The sequence below is a fragment of the Aquila chrysaetos genome, chromosome Z (assembly GCF_900496995.4).
Source record: "Aquila chrysaetos chrysaetos chromosome Z, bAquChr1.4, whole genome shotgun sequence".
NCBI classification, from domain to species: domain Eukaryota; kingdom Metazoa; phylum Chordata; class Aves; order Accipitriformes; family Accipitridae; genus Aquila; species Aquila chrysaetos.
Genome location: NC_044030.1, coordinates 32,180,727 through 32,194,272, shown reverse-complemented (window position 1 = coordinate 32,194,272; position 13,546 = coordinate 32,180,727). Strand labels below are relative to the sequence as shown.

The 13,546-nt window shown below is 39.7% G+C and overlaps 1 protein-coding gene across 2 annotated transcripts in view; it reads left to right on the top strand.

Annotated features, from left to right (window-relative positions):
- Positions 1 to 13,546, top strand: part of LOC115336465 (E3 ubiquitin-protein ligase KCMF1) — a 55,490-nt gene that overhangs the window by 754 nt on the left and 41,190 nt on the right. Inside the window, exon 2 of one of the 2 annotated variants that reach the window (XM_030003444.2) lies at positions 8,218 to 8,319. The exons of the other annotated variant lie outside the window; for it this stretch is intronic. The gene's annotated coding sequence lies outside the window, so the exon portion shown is untranslated. The remainder of the gene's footprint in view (positions 1 to 8,217; positions 8,320 to 13,546) is intronic. 2 annotated transcript variants of the gene reach the window in all.

The window sequence follows — 13,546 nt, the reverse complement described above, 5'->3', positions numbered from 1 at the left end:
CCGCCTCCCCCGCCGCCCCTCCGGGCGCGGGGCCGAGGCCTCCCGCCGCGCGGGGCCGGGAGCGGGTCGCCGCCGGCGGCGGGCAGTTCCGTTCCGCCCCGCTCCTCCGCCTGAAGGACGGGCGGAGGGAGGTGCGGCCGGGCAGGGCGGGCGCGGCGCCCCCGGCCGGGGTGGGCGGCGGCGCGGGGCGGCCTGCCGACGTGTCGGCCGCCGCGGCGGGTCGGGCGGGACACGGCATGGCGCCCCGGGGCGGGGGGCGGCCGGTGCGGCGGGGGGTCGCGCCGGGAGGGCGGTCTGGCACCCCGGGGGAGCTGGCTGGGAGCGGGGCCCCGCTCGTTGCCGGGGGTCGCGCCCGGCGGGCGGGGAGAGGAGCCGGGCCCCGGCGCGGGGCGTGGGGGGAGAGGCGTGCGGGCGGCTGGCGTGGCCCTGCCGAGGGGCGGCTTGTGTGGGAGCTGCCCGTTTTCTCTCTGTTTCGTCTTGTGGCAGAGGAAACCGGTGCTGGTGTAGTGGCATGTTTTGAGGCGTTAAGAGAGGCCATCAGAGAAACGCGTTTTGTGCGTTTGCCCTGCTCCCGCTGTGTGTTTACTGCCGTGGGTGAGTTTGGTGGGTAGTTCAGAATTAGTCAAAAGGAGCGGGATGGAGGGAGAGCTGGAAGCTGAGAAAGGAATTTCGACAGGGGGAAGATGGGTCTGTGAAACCAGGAGAGAAAGTTGCTTGATTTTTCTGCCCTTTCTTACCAGCGGGTGAGGTGCTTGGACTGGTGTTAAAATACTCTGTAAACCCGGGGTTTGTCACCTGGGAGGATAACTTTCTGCCATGTTAGGAACTTAATTCAGCACCTGTCTCCATTTGCTCTATCTTACCTAATTTCTCATTTCTCTGTTTTACCTAATCTTAAAATGTTTTGACAGAAACGTTATAGGAGAGTTCCATATTTGTGGCTGATAATGCTGGCTTCTAGTTGGTAGCTTGGTGCTGGACAATGGTATAGGTGATGGATTTTTGGTGTGCCATCACAGTATTTTGCAGACTTCTTGTTTGTGCAAGTATGTGTGCTTCTGCATCAAAGAACTGTCTTCCCTAAAACCAATAACTTTTTTTTTAAGTTAAAATTCTGTAGGGGTATCAAATTCCATCTGTCTTCTTTTTCCCCCCCCCCCCCCCCCCCCCCGCCATGTATTTTCCCAAGTGGGTGGAGATGCTGGATTTCTTTATGATTAAAGATGCAGTTTATAACAATAGTGAATGAAATGAGCATTGATCACAAAGTTGTAAGTGATGTGGGATTATGCAGTCTGTAAGTCTTTGCTGGGATGCATGTATCCATGATACTCTCTTTAAAGTACAGTAGTAGAATACAAGCCTTTTCTAGCTTGAACAGGTTAAAATTACGGAAGTGATACCATGTGTTGTTCTTTAGTGTTTATAGTGGTAAGTGCATGGGCTGTTATAAAAGGTAGTCACATTTGCTAAAAAGACATTTCAGTCCTGGAGCAGCCTTTTTGTTAAGACAGAGAAAATCTGAAAGTAGGTTTCCTTGTAAGTATGTTTCTGATGGATGCTGTATTGTACATTTTTCTATTGTGTTAGGTTCTTTTTGTAGTAGGGAAAGTTTCATTCCCTTGCTTGCCTATTTGTTGATATTTTTAGGAGTGACTGTTAACAAAACCAGGCTTAATATTCTCTTTCTGAAGCAGATTCATCAGTGTTTGTTCCTTCTAGACATGCCTAGTTAGAAAAAAAAACTCACTGTCTGTTTTTCTTGGTAAGTGAGTGTGAGTTTTGGTAATTCCGTATCGCGGATGTAGACTCCTCAGGTGTGTATGCGCACACACATGCGTGAGTGAAACCATGAGAACACTGTGAGAATAAAAAATATCTGTCGCTGTATCCTTGTGATATATTTTTATTAAAAATCTGGTCTGTCTCTTAATTTCTCAGTGATTCTCCTCTTCATACTTCAGATATTTTGGTTTAGTCAACTTTAGTCACAGGGTTAGAATAACTCTCATTAATATGGGAGGGTAAGCTTTTCCAACTTCATGGAAAAGGAGTTTGGACACTTAATTCTGTAAGAAATCTGGAAATCCTTGGAAATGAAATACTAAAAGTAATTCTTGTTTCAGATCTGTATGGTGTCAGCTGACAGTTTTTTTGATCCAATGTGGCTAGTTTGGGAAGGGCTGTCTTGGAAGAATATGGTATAGGGGAAAAAGCAAGCTTTAATCATGTTTAGTAACTGGTATCTTTTCTGTGTGTTTCCTTTAAAATGGTCCATTCTCTAAGTTACAAATGAGATTTATTGATTGCTCCTGACAGAAACTGGATGCTGTACCAGTTTTATGATGGGAAAGGATGTCTCTGGAAAGGTAAATGCTGGAGACATTGGAATTCTCAAAGTCTTGGGACTTTAAATAGGCCATGAAGCATCTTACGGAGATTTAAGCTTAATTTTTTCCATTGGGGTTTCTTGACTGTTTTCTTTGGTGTAATAATCCATAAAATACAATCTGTTGTTTAAAAAAAAAAAGAGAGAGAAAAAAGAGTGATTGTTATCCTTCAGAAAAAGCCTAACCACAGCCTGCTTTTTCACTGTGCTCTCATTTCACACATGAGCTTTGGGCTCACGTTTCTCCTGAATTCAGGAAAATGGACACAACTAGAACCTGAATTATTGTTGCTCTTTCTTGAAATCTTCATTTGGTGTTCAAGAGACTTTGTTGGTAGTACTGTCAAAAGTAGCTGTTAGTGTTTATCCACCTCTTGCTATTGCTAGTCACTTCTAATTTTTCAAAGCCATTTTTGTTCTGTGATTTGGTGTTAAGAGACTAGCTGTTTCTGCCTTTGGTTTTCTAGAATGCAACATGAGGTTGTCCCCTGGTCTTGGATTTCATGTTGTTCCCTTTATAGGAGTGACATGCTGTGTTTCTCTGGGTTAGCCCCTCTGTTGAGGAGCATGTGGTGGTGTAATATTTGGCAGCCTACAAGGAGCGGGCAGGTAATTTTTGTTATCCTCTAGAAAGTATACCAGAAGGTATTCTGCATATTACAGATTTTCTTTCTGTGGACATGCATCTGGCAATGATTCTCTCACATGGCAGTAGATACCACCCAGGACAGCAGAAAAATAGAGAATCACAACTTCCAGGAATATCATTAGAAGACCATTTTTTGCAACTTCATTTGTGAAACTGGGTTGCTGCAGCTTTACTGATCATACAAGGGCCTGGCTTTCTCGGTCTCTCACACTCTGCACCCCACTCCCAGCCTCAGTTCCATACATTGTTTCTAGTTTTCATTAAGGGATGTATTCTTTAAGCTTTAAAGAGCTAGCAGCAATGCAAGTGCTGGTTGTTTTTGACGGTGCCCATTTGTCAGCATTTCTTATGAATCAGCAAAGCTCTGCAGTTAATCCTAGTCCCATGTGAAGTAAAGTTGCGAATGGATGGTGGTAACAAACCTAGGAAGGGAGAGCAGTGACTGTCAGGACCATGAGTTTCCAAATGTTCTCTGCTGGCTTCAAGCTCCTTGTATTTGAGGGAGCTGGAGTCTCAGTGCTCCTCTTTTTTTGTGTGTATGTATAAATGTCTTGCATAGAAATCTTTAAATCAAGTGCTTCTTTGTAATAGAAGGGTAAATAAGTACATCTTAAAAAGAAATGCACAGAACTTGGTCTTTGAAATTCAAGAAATCCTAGAGTTACACTTGAATACGGACCAACCGCTTGAAAACAGCTAATGTAAGGGTAGTGTTAGCTCCAGTCTTCTAGCTGTACAATGAACAGCTTGGGTGCTTGGGCTGTTGACATTTTCTGTATTATCATACAAAACATAAATAAAACTTTATCTGTAACAAAATTTTTGAAAATATTAAAAGCAACAGTAATTTCTGCCCCTCATAATTATGCAAGAGCTGTGTCATACTTGAGCTGTGGAAGGGTACTACAAACTTCTCTCAAGACAAATAACACTTAGCAGTTGATGTGTAACTTTTAATATTTCATGCAGTGTCAGTTATAGAATTGCCACTAAATGTAGAATTAATCTATTTTTGCATGTAAAGCTCTTAGTTGAGGTAACAAGACTACATATTTTTCATATAAAGTACTCAAAATACTGTTGTGGTGAAGTATTGAATTTAATAATGAAATATGCATCTGTGAGACCAGTTATAACTTTCTGCATTCTGATGCATTTTAATATTTTGCTTACATCTTCTCCCAGCGTGGAATTTTGCTATTCTACAATGCAGAATAATCACAAATTCTTTCATATGTTGCTGCTATTTAGATCTGTTTTGTAGAAAATAAATCCGGATAAAGTTGGATGTGTAATGTAAAACAGTGAGGTTTTTTGAATTGCACTAATACTGGACTCTGACAAAGCGTTTTCTAACTATATATGTGACAGTATTTCATACTGTTGTTAGTTTTACCCTATGGTAGCATATTAATGCATGTAATTACAGGTGTAGTGCAGTATCTGAAAATGAGTGTGATAATTTAACTAGTGAGAGCTGTGTTTAGGACAAAAAATATTACTGTTAAATGTAAACAGCTGCAAATGTGATTAGAAATACTGGAACACAGTAATTTGCTTTATTATTAAACTGTTGTTTGCTTTCAGTAAGAAACTGAATCATCATTTAATAAAGGAGCTGGACACATCAGTGATATTTTAACTGGCAAGATACATGCTGGTTTTGAGGAAGCTAGGTTTTAATTTAAAAAAAAGGTTTCTGGCTCTGATTGTTTGGGAAACATACTGCGTGTGAACCAATATGCTGCTCTCCCTGCAGAGTCTGTGAACAAGGTCCTCCAAAAACGTGTAAAGAGAGACCATTTTTTCTCTCAGGTTTGTGAGAAGAAGTAATGCCATGGATCAAATATTCTTTGGGAAACAGGAGAAAAAGATTAGGTTTAAATGATTAGTGTTGAAAGGTCAATAGCCAGTATCTTAAGCAGAAAAACTGGAATGGAACTGTGATACTTTTAGCATTATTGGGTGGGGGTGAAAAGAGAAGACAATGGTGAAATAACTCTTCCAAATGTTTGTTTGAACTAGTGGTGACTAGAAGGGATCAGGGGAAGAGAGCCATGCAAGTTGCTTGAGCGGTACTACACAAATAAAATTCGTACACATTAAATAAAACGAAGAAAGCTTTTCAAGTATCTTCGCATGTTTACATTGCTGATAATGTTTGAGGAAGAGTTGTGGGTGTCGCTGTTCATAGGTGTGTCTTGATTGTTGTTGCTTCAGTTACTGTTAAGGAATAAAAAAAACTGAATAGTGACATATAAAAAGTGTTAACTATATTCAAGAAACTGCCGGACAAAGCAGCAGATTGGAAGAACAGCGCTCAGGAGTTGGGATGTGCCAGAATTTGGTTGCACAGACAGCACTAATTCAGCCTTCTTTGAGTATCTGCATTGTGTAATTACACAGCTGCGTATTATCTATTCCGTATCACCCCTGCCTCTCTTAGGGTGCACGGGAAGGTTTTGTGTGTTAGACCCCCTGCTCTGTGGGAGTGTACAGCAAATGAGCAGGTAGGAGGCATTACAGGAAGAAAGGACGGTCGAGGTGTTAACAGTGGAGTTTTGTTGTGGAAAGCTGGATCGACCCTCCTGGAGAGGGTCCTCTGCTCCAGAGTTCATGTGGACTAGTAGGCAAATCACTTCAGCAGGAATTCACAGGTGGTTGTTAGCTGTTCGCTTCGTGTGTTATGAAGGCCTGATTTGGGGATCTGAGCATTCACGACTGCAACTGTAGGAACTGAGCGATAAGCTTTGAAAAACACTTAACTCCAGAAAATCAAAGATTCTGAAAAATCCATCCTTTGGCATCTCAGATTAGGCAGCTGGATTCAGTGGAGTTGCAGTTTTAATCTTTACATGTCTTGGTTTACCTCTATTTCAAGAGAAGGAAAATAAGGCTTAGAAGTGCTGTTAATTAATTGATATTTGTGCTGCACTGAAATGCTATAGAGGAATGCTTGCAGGGAAAAGGCAGTGCAGAAATCCATAGTCAATGCGAATTTTTCAAAGTGTGTGATACATAAAGGCTCAAACTGACCACTGATGATAAAACAAATAGACTTTTTGGTTTGTTTACTGAACGTTATATGCCCTGGTGCACTGAGTGAGGTGGTATTTTTCTAGAAAGGAATACAATTGTGTTAGATTGCATTTCCTATGAATTCTGGTAATTGATTGATACTAGGATGCATATATTTTAATATGAGCAAAGTTGGGAGTTTTCATGTTCGGTTGTTTGTTTTTTTTCTTGGAATCACTTGGGCTAAATCTTCCATGTCTAATGCATTCTTCGCTCTACAGGATTAGAACAGATGAGTGGATTTGGTACCTGCAGGTACTGAAAATGCAGTCATAATGGAGAAGAGGTATATACAAGCTTAACTATAGGCAGCAATGTTGCTCACCCATACAGAAACAGCATTATAAGGCACTGTGAGCAGCTTGGGCACATTATGTTCCAAGAACTCAAAAAGAGTGCTGTTAGTGACTCAGGACACATGTGAGGGGGAATTACTGCATGGATGGAAATTGAAAAGGTGTTTACCTCAGGCTGATATGGAGAGGGAATCTGAAAGAAAGGCATCATCTATGCAAGAGTCTGTAATCTCCTTTTCTGAATACAAGAAGATATTTCATTAATTGAAGAGGGTGATTAAAACTTAAGTGCTTTTTCATACAGTATCTAATGATATTGTGGAGGATTTTTTCACTGAAGGTTCTTGAGGCTACCTAGTACCCAGATTAAACAATTAAAGCTTTGGATTTCTTCTTACACTTTATATTCCAGGTCTCTCAACTATTTCAGATTTGAATGCAGCAGTCAAGTATCTCAAATCTTATGTCCCATTTGGTTCCTACACCTTTCTCTGAAGCATCACCTGAACACCTGGTTTGAACTTACTCCTATCATTTTTTGCACATATGGCCCTTATGGTTATCCACATTTTTATGTCTGCATAGCATTATTACAATTAATTTTGACACAATGAAGTAAGAGCATTTTGAATTCAGTGTGGAGCATAGAGACAAACTCATTAGTTCCACTGTTTCAGAATGTGTGTGTAAACCCAAGGTTTCAGTTTAGAGCTATTTAAAAACTTTTACTTGGCTTGCTGACGTTTACAAAGTTGGTAAGTGAGGTTTGTACCAAGTGAAAATTGTGGGGCATCATCATAGAAGTGTCTTCAGCTTTAATACGATTTTTATCACTCACCTAACTAACTGATCTTCATCCATAGGTCTCAGAATTATATTTCAAAGGTGTGTGCAGGTGATGGCTTGATTTCTGCCACTTGAAGTCATTGGTTCTAGTTTGGAATTAATTTTTACATACGGATAGAAGTTACTGGAGCCTCCAACATACTTGGAAATTCCACTCCCCCACCCCCACCCCCAGGTTTGTTTTGAGAATGTAGTTTGAGTGAGTGTTAGGGGGAGGATGGATTTGTTTGATGGATTTTTTTGTCATTTTTAATGTTAAAATATTTAAATATTTTTTTAGGCTTAGTCTATGATTTGCCTTTGTACAAGAATTCCTCTTTTTATTGCCCATTTGTCGCCCTGCAGTGAATTTCATGAGTATGTTAATTCTATCTGTTGTGATTGCTTTATCTGGATCTTCTAGGAGACTTTCTCTAAAAGTTAGCCCATTTTCAGTTGGAGACTGGGGTAGAGCTTTTTTGTTACAATTAAACAGGGAACCTGGACACAGGAGACCATGATGTCTCTCCCATTTGCACGTGGGATATAAGGTAGAGATTTTGTCTTGCCAGAAGACACTCGGGAAAGTCTCCTAAAGATAGGAATTAGTGGTTTTGTACTCCACTGCAGTAAGTTTTATAGATGCAAGTGCATTCTTCCAAATTTTTGACTCATTGGGACATTTCAGTGGCATATACTGTTTGCAGCTATCATTTCATACAGCTTCACTATAGTATTTTAAATGTGTTTTTAATTTCAGTATTTACATAGATATTCACATTTTTATTAAAATACTATTGATCCTGTTCCACATTTGATTTGGATCATCCCACTGTCATCACTGACAAAATCCAGCTGAAGGAAGACATTAATTAAAAAAAATAAATTGTTTTTTAAAAAATACATTGCAAAAGTAAGATGAAGCAACAGATAAGGTTAAAAAAAAAATAATCGTAATTCCATTTTTTTTCTTACCTCAGGTCAGATTTGGTCTTCCCCCATGACCTCTGCCACTTCCTGGTGCCAGATTCTTTTTGGGAGGCAATGTTTCTTGTCTTGACTGACAAGAGGTGCTGTCTCTGGTAGGATAAATTATCTTCTTTGCTTTCCTTCTTTTTGTCTTTGATCTCTTATCTTTCACCCTCTTACTTCCTTGTCGTTGTTCTTCCTTCCCTTTACTGTGCTTTTCCTCTCCTACTTTCCTCCGTAGAGAGCTCTAGGGTGGGATTTTCAAAAACACCTGGGGAAGCTGTAGACCCATATTGGGTTCAAGTGCAATAGAAGTTTAATGCCTGTCCCTGTAAGCCTTTTTGAAAAGGAAAGCTCTGTTATTTCTCGGTAGCACAACTAGCTCTCGCTTATTTCAGAAAATAGCTGTTGCTGAAAATGTTTTTAGGCAGTGGTTTCTCTGACCTATTACAGAGATAGATTTGTGTTTTGGTTTTGTTAGATGAGACAAGGTGGCTTTAGTATTGAAGATTTTACTTACTAGTCTAGGTTATGACTGATAAATTCTTCAATTATTTGTTCAGGAGAGTCACTGTTTACAAAACTCTTCAGTAACACTTGATTCCTAGTGTTAAAGGATATTTAAGGTCTGAGTTTTGTTAGCTTACTGATATTAAAGCAGCCAGTATTTTTGGCTGAAGGCAATAGTTACTATTGGCCAGCTCTCTTAGACTGCGTTTACCCTAAAAAAATTGAAAGGATGGGATGAAGTCTTTATGTATAAACAGTTAGTGTAGAAATTAGCGTGAATTAATGTGACAGATGGGATAAAGTGGTTTGAGAATATCAATATTCATATTTGGATTGTAATTTTAAACCAATTTCTAAACAAATCCTGCTCCTCTGCAGACCAACAGAGTTGTTCTCCAGGTGCTTGATAGTATGGCAGGAACTTCATGGCAGCTTCTGGAAGCAAACACCTGGGCATGTGCCTAGAACAACATTAGAATTACTTGGAGGCTGAATGGAGGCATCCTGGAGGTGGGTGGTTGGAGAGCAGTGCTATGAGCTGTTAAAAAGGTGCTATCTGCGGATACCTATCTCAAGTATCCTAGCTCCAGCAGCAATAGATCATACAAGATTTTCAAGGTCAGTCATGTAAGGACTTCTTGTGTGATTGTCAGTAACTTCTGTCTTTACTTCCATATAAATAATTCTAGTAAGAAACAACATTCAGTTTTACTGGTAATACATTTTTTTGCATAACTTATCAGTTTGTGTGTGTATTAGCTGTATATGCTTAGAAATTGGTGTTCACCTGGAGTGAATGTGAAACTGCTGGGAGTCTGACTATAAACCTTTGTCGTTTGGTCTTTCTTTTGAGATAGTTAGAATGAAATTGACTCAAGAAGTCTGTGGTTTGGGCACAAAGGTTTGTCTGTGCTCAGGATACCATCACCTCGCTTTCATGTCAAGAAAGTAAATGCTTTAATTATTGCAAATATTTGCATATGTTTTTAATATAGGCAGTAACAATGAGATGTGCCTAACACAAACGGTGTTTAGTGTACAGATATTATGTATATATCAGTATGCAAGCTGAGGTGTGGATTGTCTCTGCAAGTGGAAAATTTCTGTTGGGAGAAGCACCTTGTAATTCACAGATGAAATTGGATCTGTGAGAGCAGCTTCACCAAGAGTAGTAGCGGTGGAACATAGGTTGCAACTGGACAGACGTAGTCCTACCACTGCAGTTTCCAAAGTTTCTTCTGACTTTCTCTTTACTTTCCGAAAATAAATAAGGCCACTAACTTCAGCACCTGAATTATTGTTAGTCCAGAGTAGACTCTCTACCTAAACCTAGCTGTGGAAAGTGAGGTAGGATTGGGAAAGAGAATTTAAGATGCTCTTGAAGAAAGACTGAGCTTTGCAAAAGTAAGCTGTAGAGATGTGCATAAGATAGCTCATATGATCTTATTCCATACCTGTCCCCTGCTATCGTTTGTATGGTTCTGATAAGATGAAAGTGTCAGTAAGTGTAGTTTGATCTCCAGCTGGAAGTTGGTTACTTCTGCTGTAAACCATGACCAATTTTTTTCATTGTTTAGACTTGTATTTGTTAATTATACTAATTAGATACCTTACAGATTTAAGAAGATGGAGTAGAAACTGTGCAGAGTGTCTTGACTAAGGAGGAGGTCAGATAGATTTTTCCAGCTCTCTTCTCCCTTGGTTATATTCAATTTCGGAAAACTGCGAAGGTGAATAAACCTATTTGCCCTCCTGAATGCAGAAAGAATGGATGCTGTGATCTATGATCTGCCAGTATCTTTTCCAGGGTTGTTTTGGCATAACGCCTGTGAATTCCCAGGCAGGATCCCAGAGCATACCAAGTGTTCCTTATTCTGGAAGACTTTTGTGAGGAGCTGAGAAAACGGCTTAAGATTTTGCTACAGAAGAGTGGCTTTAAAAGTGAAGATTCCTTAGAATAATTGACTGTTATTAGTCAAACTTGTAGTTGTAGAGTTTGCTATTGATAACATTCTTGTGTTATTCCAAACTGCTGTCTGAAGTTTATTTAGAAGCAGAGGATCTGCAGGAAGCAAATTCTCAAGTTTAACTGATGATGTCACATTAAAAAAAAAAAATTGAGGATTTTAATAGGTTTTGGGGTTGTTTTGTAGTCTATGATGTTATCCAGCTCTTAAGTATTGGAGCCAGCTACTGAGAGGTGTCATTCTCATTGTATGTCAAAGCTCACTTAATATTTTGTTCCTGGAAGCATTAGGAATTCAAGGGATCATAGAATCATAGAATCGTTTAGGTTGGAAAAGACCTTTGAGACCATCAAGTCCAACCACCAACCATGCCTACTAAACCATGTTCTGAAAGTGACCAGAAAGCTGAAGGAGCAGATTGTTGAGAATTACATGCCAGAGTACAGCTATCCAGCCATGAATAAAGTACTTTGGGGTGATAATTGAGGTGCAGAACTCCAGACTCTGTAGCTTTGAGGAATACCATGATGTATTTTTTCAGAGCAAATATTTCATGTCAGCAGCTGATGAATACTGTTTGTAGTGCTTCCATTAAACTTTGTGTTGAGCTTCTTCCAAACCTATTTTTCCTTTCTTCCAATGTTCTTACTCACAAATTAATGCTTTTGAAGAAATGAGACACTTTCTTAGCTTGTGTAATATGACATTGCATTAAATGTCCCTAATCTATAAGATGGCACTGCCTGCGTGCTTTCATAGTGCTAAGCATTTGGAGATCTTGGCAGTGTATAGCAATTGTGAAGGTCCATACTGCAGTTTCTTCCAATTAATCCAGGAACTCTAGAGAAGCTGCTGGGACTCTGAGGAATGTCTCTCAGAAATGAGAAACTACAGAGGAAATACTTTGAATGATCTGATGACCTATATTCAAGTCGAAGCAGACCTTAGGGGTAAAGAAGACTAAAGAAGTTGTGTGTAAGTAATAGGGTTGTGAATCCTTTTGTTTTCTTCCTGCAGCAATTGTAAGGCATCTTCTAATCGTACACAAGAAAAATGGACTCACTATTGGCTGTACTGTAGGCTCCAAGTTGCTGTGTGTGAGTCTGTTGCCTGTACTGAAAGATGTCTGCAAATCCCCCAAAAGCTTCACAACTCTATATTTTATGTGGACAGTATTTCAGATGCAGTGTCATACCTCTTTCTTCCTGAAAAATTAATGTAGAATTGTAAGCTTTGGGAAGGCAAGAGGTGCTGAATTGCTTCTGAGTTTTATTGCTCTGCTGAAAGATGTATCAGTAAAATAAGGTAGCTGCCAGCTGTAGCACATGTGGAAGAGTCTGGAAGGAAAGTAGTTAATGCTTACTGTTTCCTGTAGGACCTGGTGTGTTGTAACAGTTGATAGAGAGTTCAGAAAACCTGTTAAAAAGGCAGTTGGCTTAAAGTTATACCAGGAATGTGGACATGCTGTTCTGCTGAATGGGCTGAAGGTCTCTCTTTGTCCCTGCTCCCCAGTGACACCACCTTGAAGACTGCCGAGGTAAATGGATAGAGTTTCACGCTTATACCCAACTTCAGTTATGGGTATCTGTAGACTAGAACGCTGTGCTCTTTTGGTGGTAATACTGGTTGCATGTTTGACGTGTTCCCAAATCAAACTTTAGAATCCAACATGGTGTGCAGTGAGACAGTCTTAAAAAATATTTATGTGTTTGAAGAAGGTACTAACTACAGAAGATGCAGGTATGACAATGAGTGTTTTTGATGACAAACATCTGAACTTGAAATAGCTCAGCAGTTTAGTGGACGAAAACTACCTTTCTGTGTGGAATTCAAGCAGAGTCTGGTAGAAATGGAGAACAGAGCTTATAAGTTAGTCTGAAAACATAAAGAAAAAGTTGTGGTTTTCAATGTTATGAATGCACTATGTCTGTCCTTCCAAGATGCAGAAATTGAGGTAAAACAGTGAAAATCTCTGGTGTCTCCCCCAGCTTCATTATCTATGCTGTTTTTTAGTAGTATCTTTATATTATAGCGCTCAATTATTTTCTAACAGGCAGATCATGTAAAAACTTCTTTCAATGAAGATTTATCAGATTTGTTTGTACAGTTGATTTTTCTTATTCTTAAAATCCTGTTCTGTGCATTTTGCAACTGCAGCGTGACACCTATGTAGTAGTGAGACCTAATGGGGTTTCATGCTCCCTCTCCTTGTTTCTTAAATTATGAAGTGAGGTATGTTTTATCTGTTTTGATAAAATACTGTATTATTAGGCACCTGCTTTGTTCTTGTAGTTCAGCAAATAAAGAAAAACATGTCTATAAATTGCTGTCTGTTATTTTAATTTCAAAAAGCGTTTTTTTGTTAAAGCTCAATTTCCAAATTTTTAGAACTCTGTGGGAAATAAGATTTTTGTAGTTCGGTCATTAAATTAGGTTCCTGCACTAAGTATTCCTCTGCAACTGTAAGTTTCAGACTGTTTCCATCTGGCTGTTGATCCTTTGTGCAAATGCGGTTTTCCAAATGTTTTTGACATTGTTTAATTCTGAATGTCTTGTTCTAGAGCGAGGCTGAATGACTGTCTCCTATGCAGAGTAAGGATGAAGGACTGCAGAAGGCTTTTTTCTGAAGCAAGGTGATGGGAATTGTGGTACCTGTCTGACTCTTGTGGTCCAAGTTAGAGTGCTTGGCAATTTGCTTCATTAAAATTTAACGTGAGGATTTGAGAGATCTGAGTTTTGGCAGGATAGAACAAAAATCCCATTTTTTTGTCTTTATTCTGCCTTTTAGTGTTTATACCTGCAACAAAACAGTTATACTGAAACCACAGTGATTGTTTTGTTCAGAGTTGTTGTTTCCCTCTCC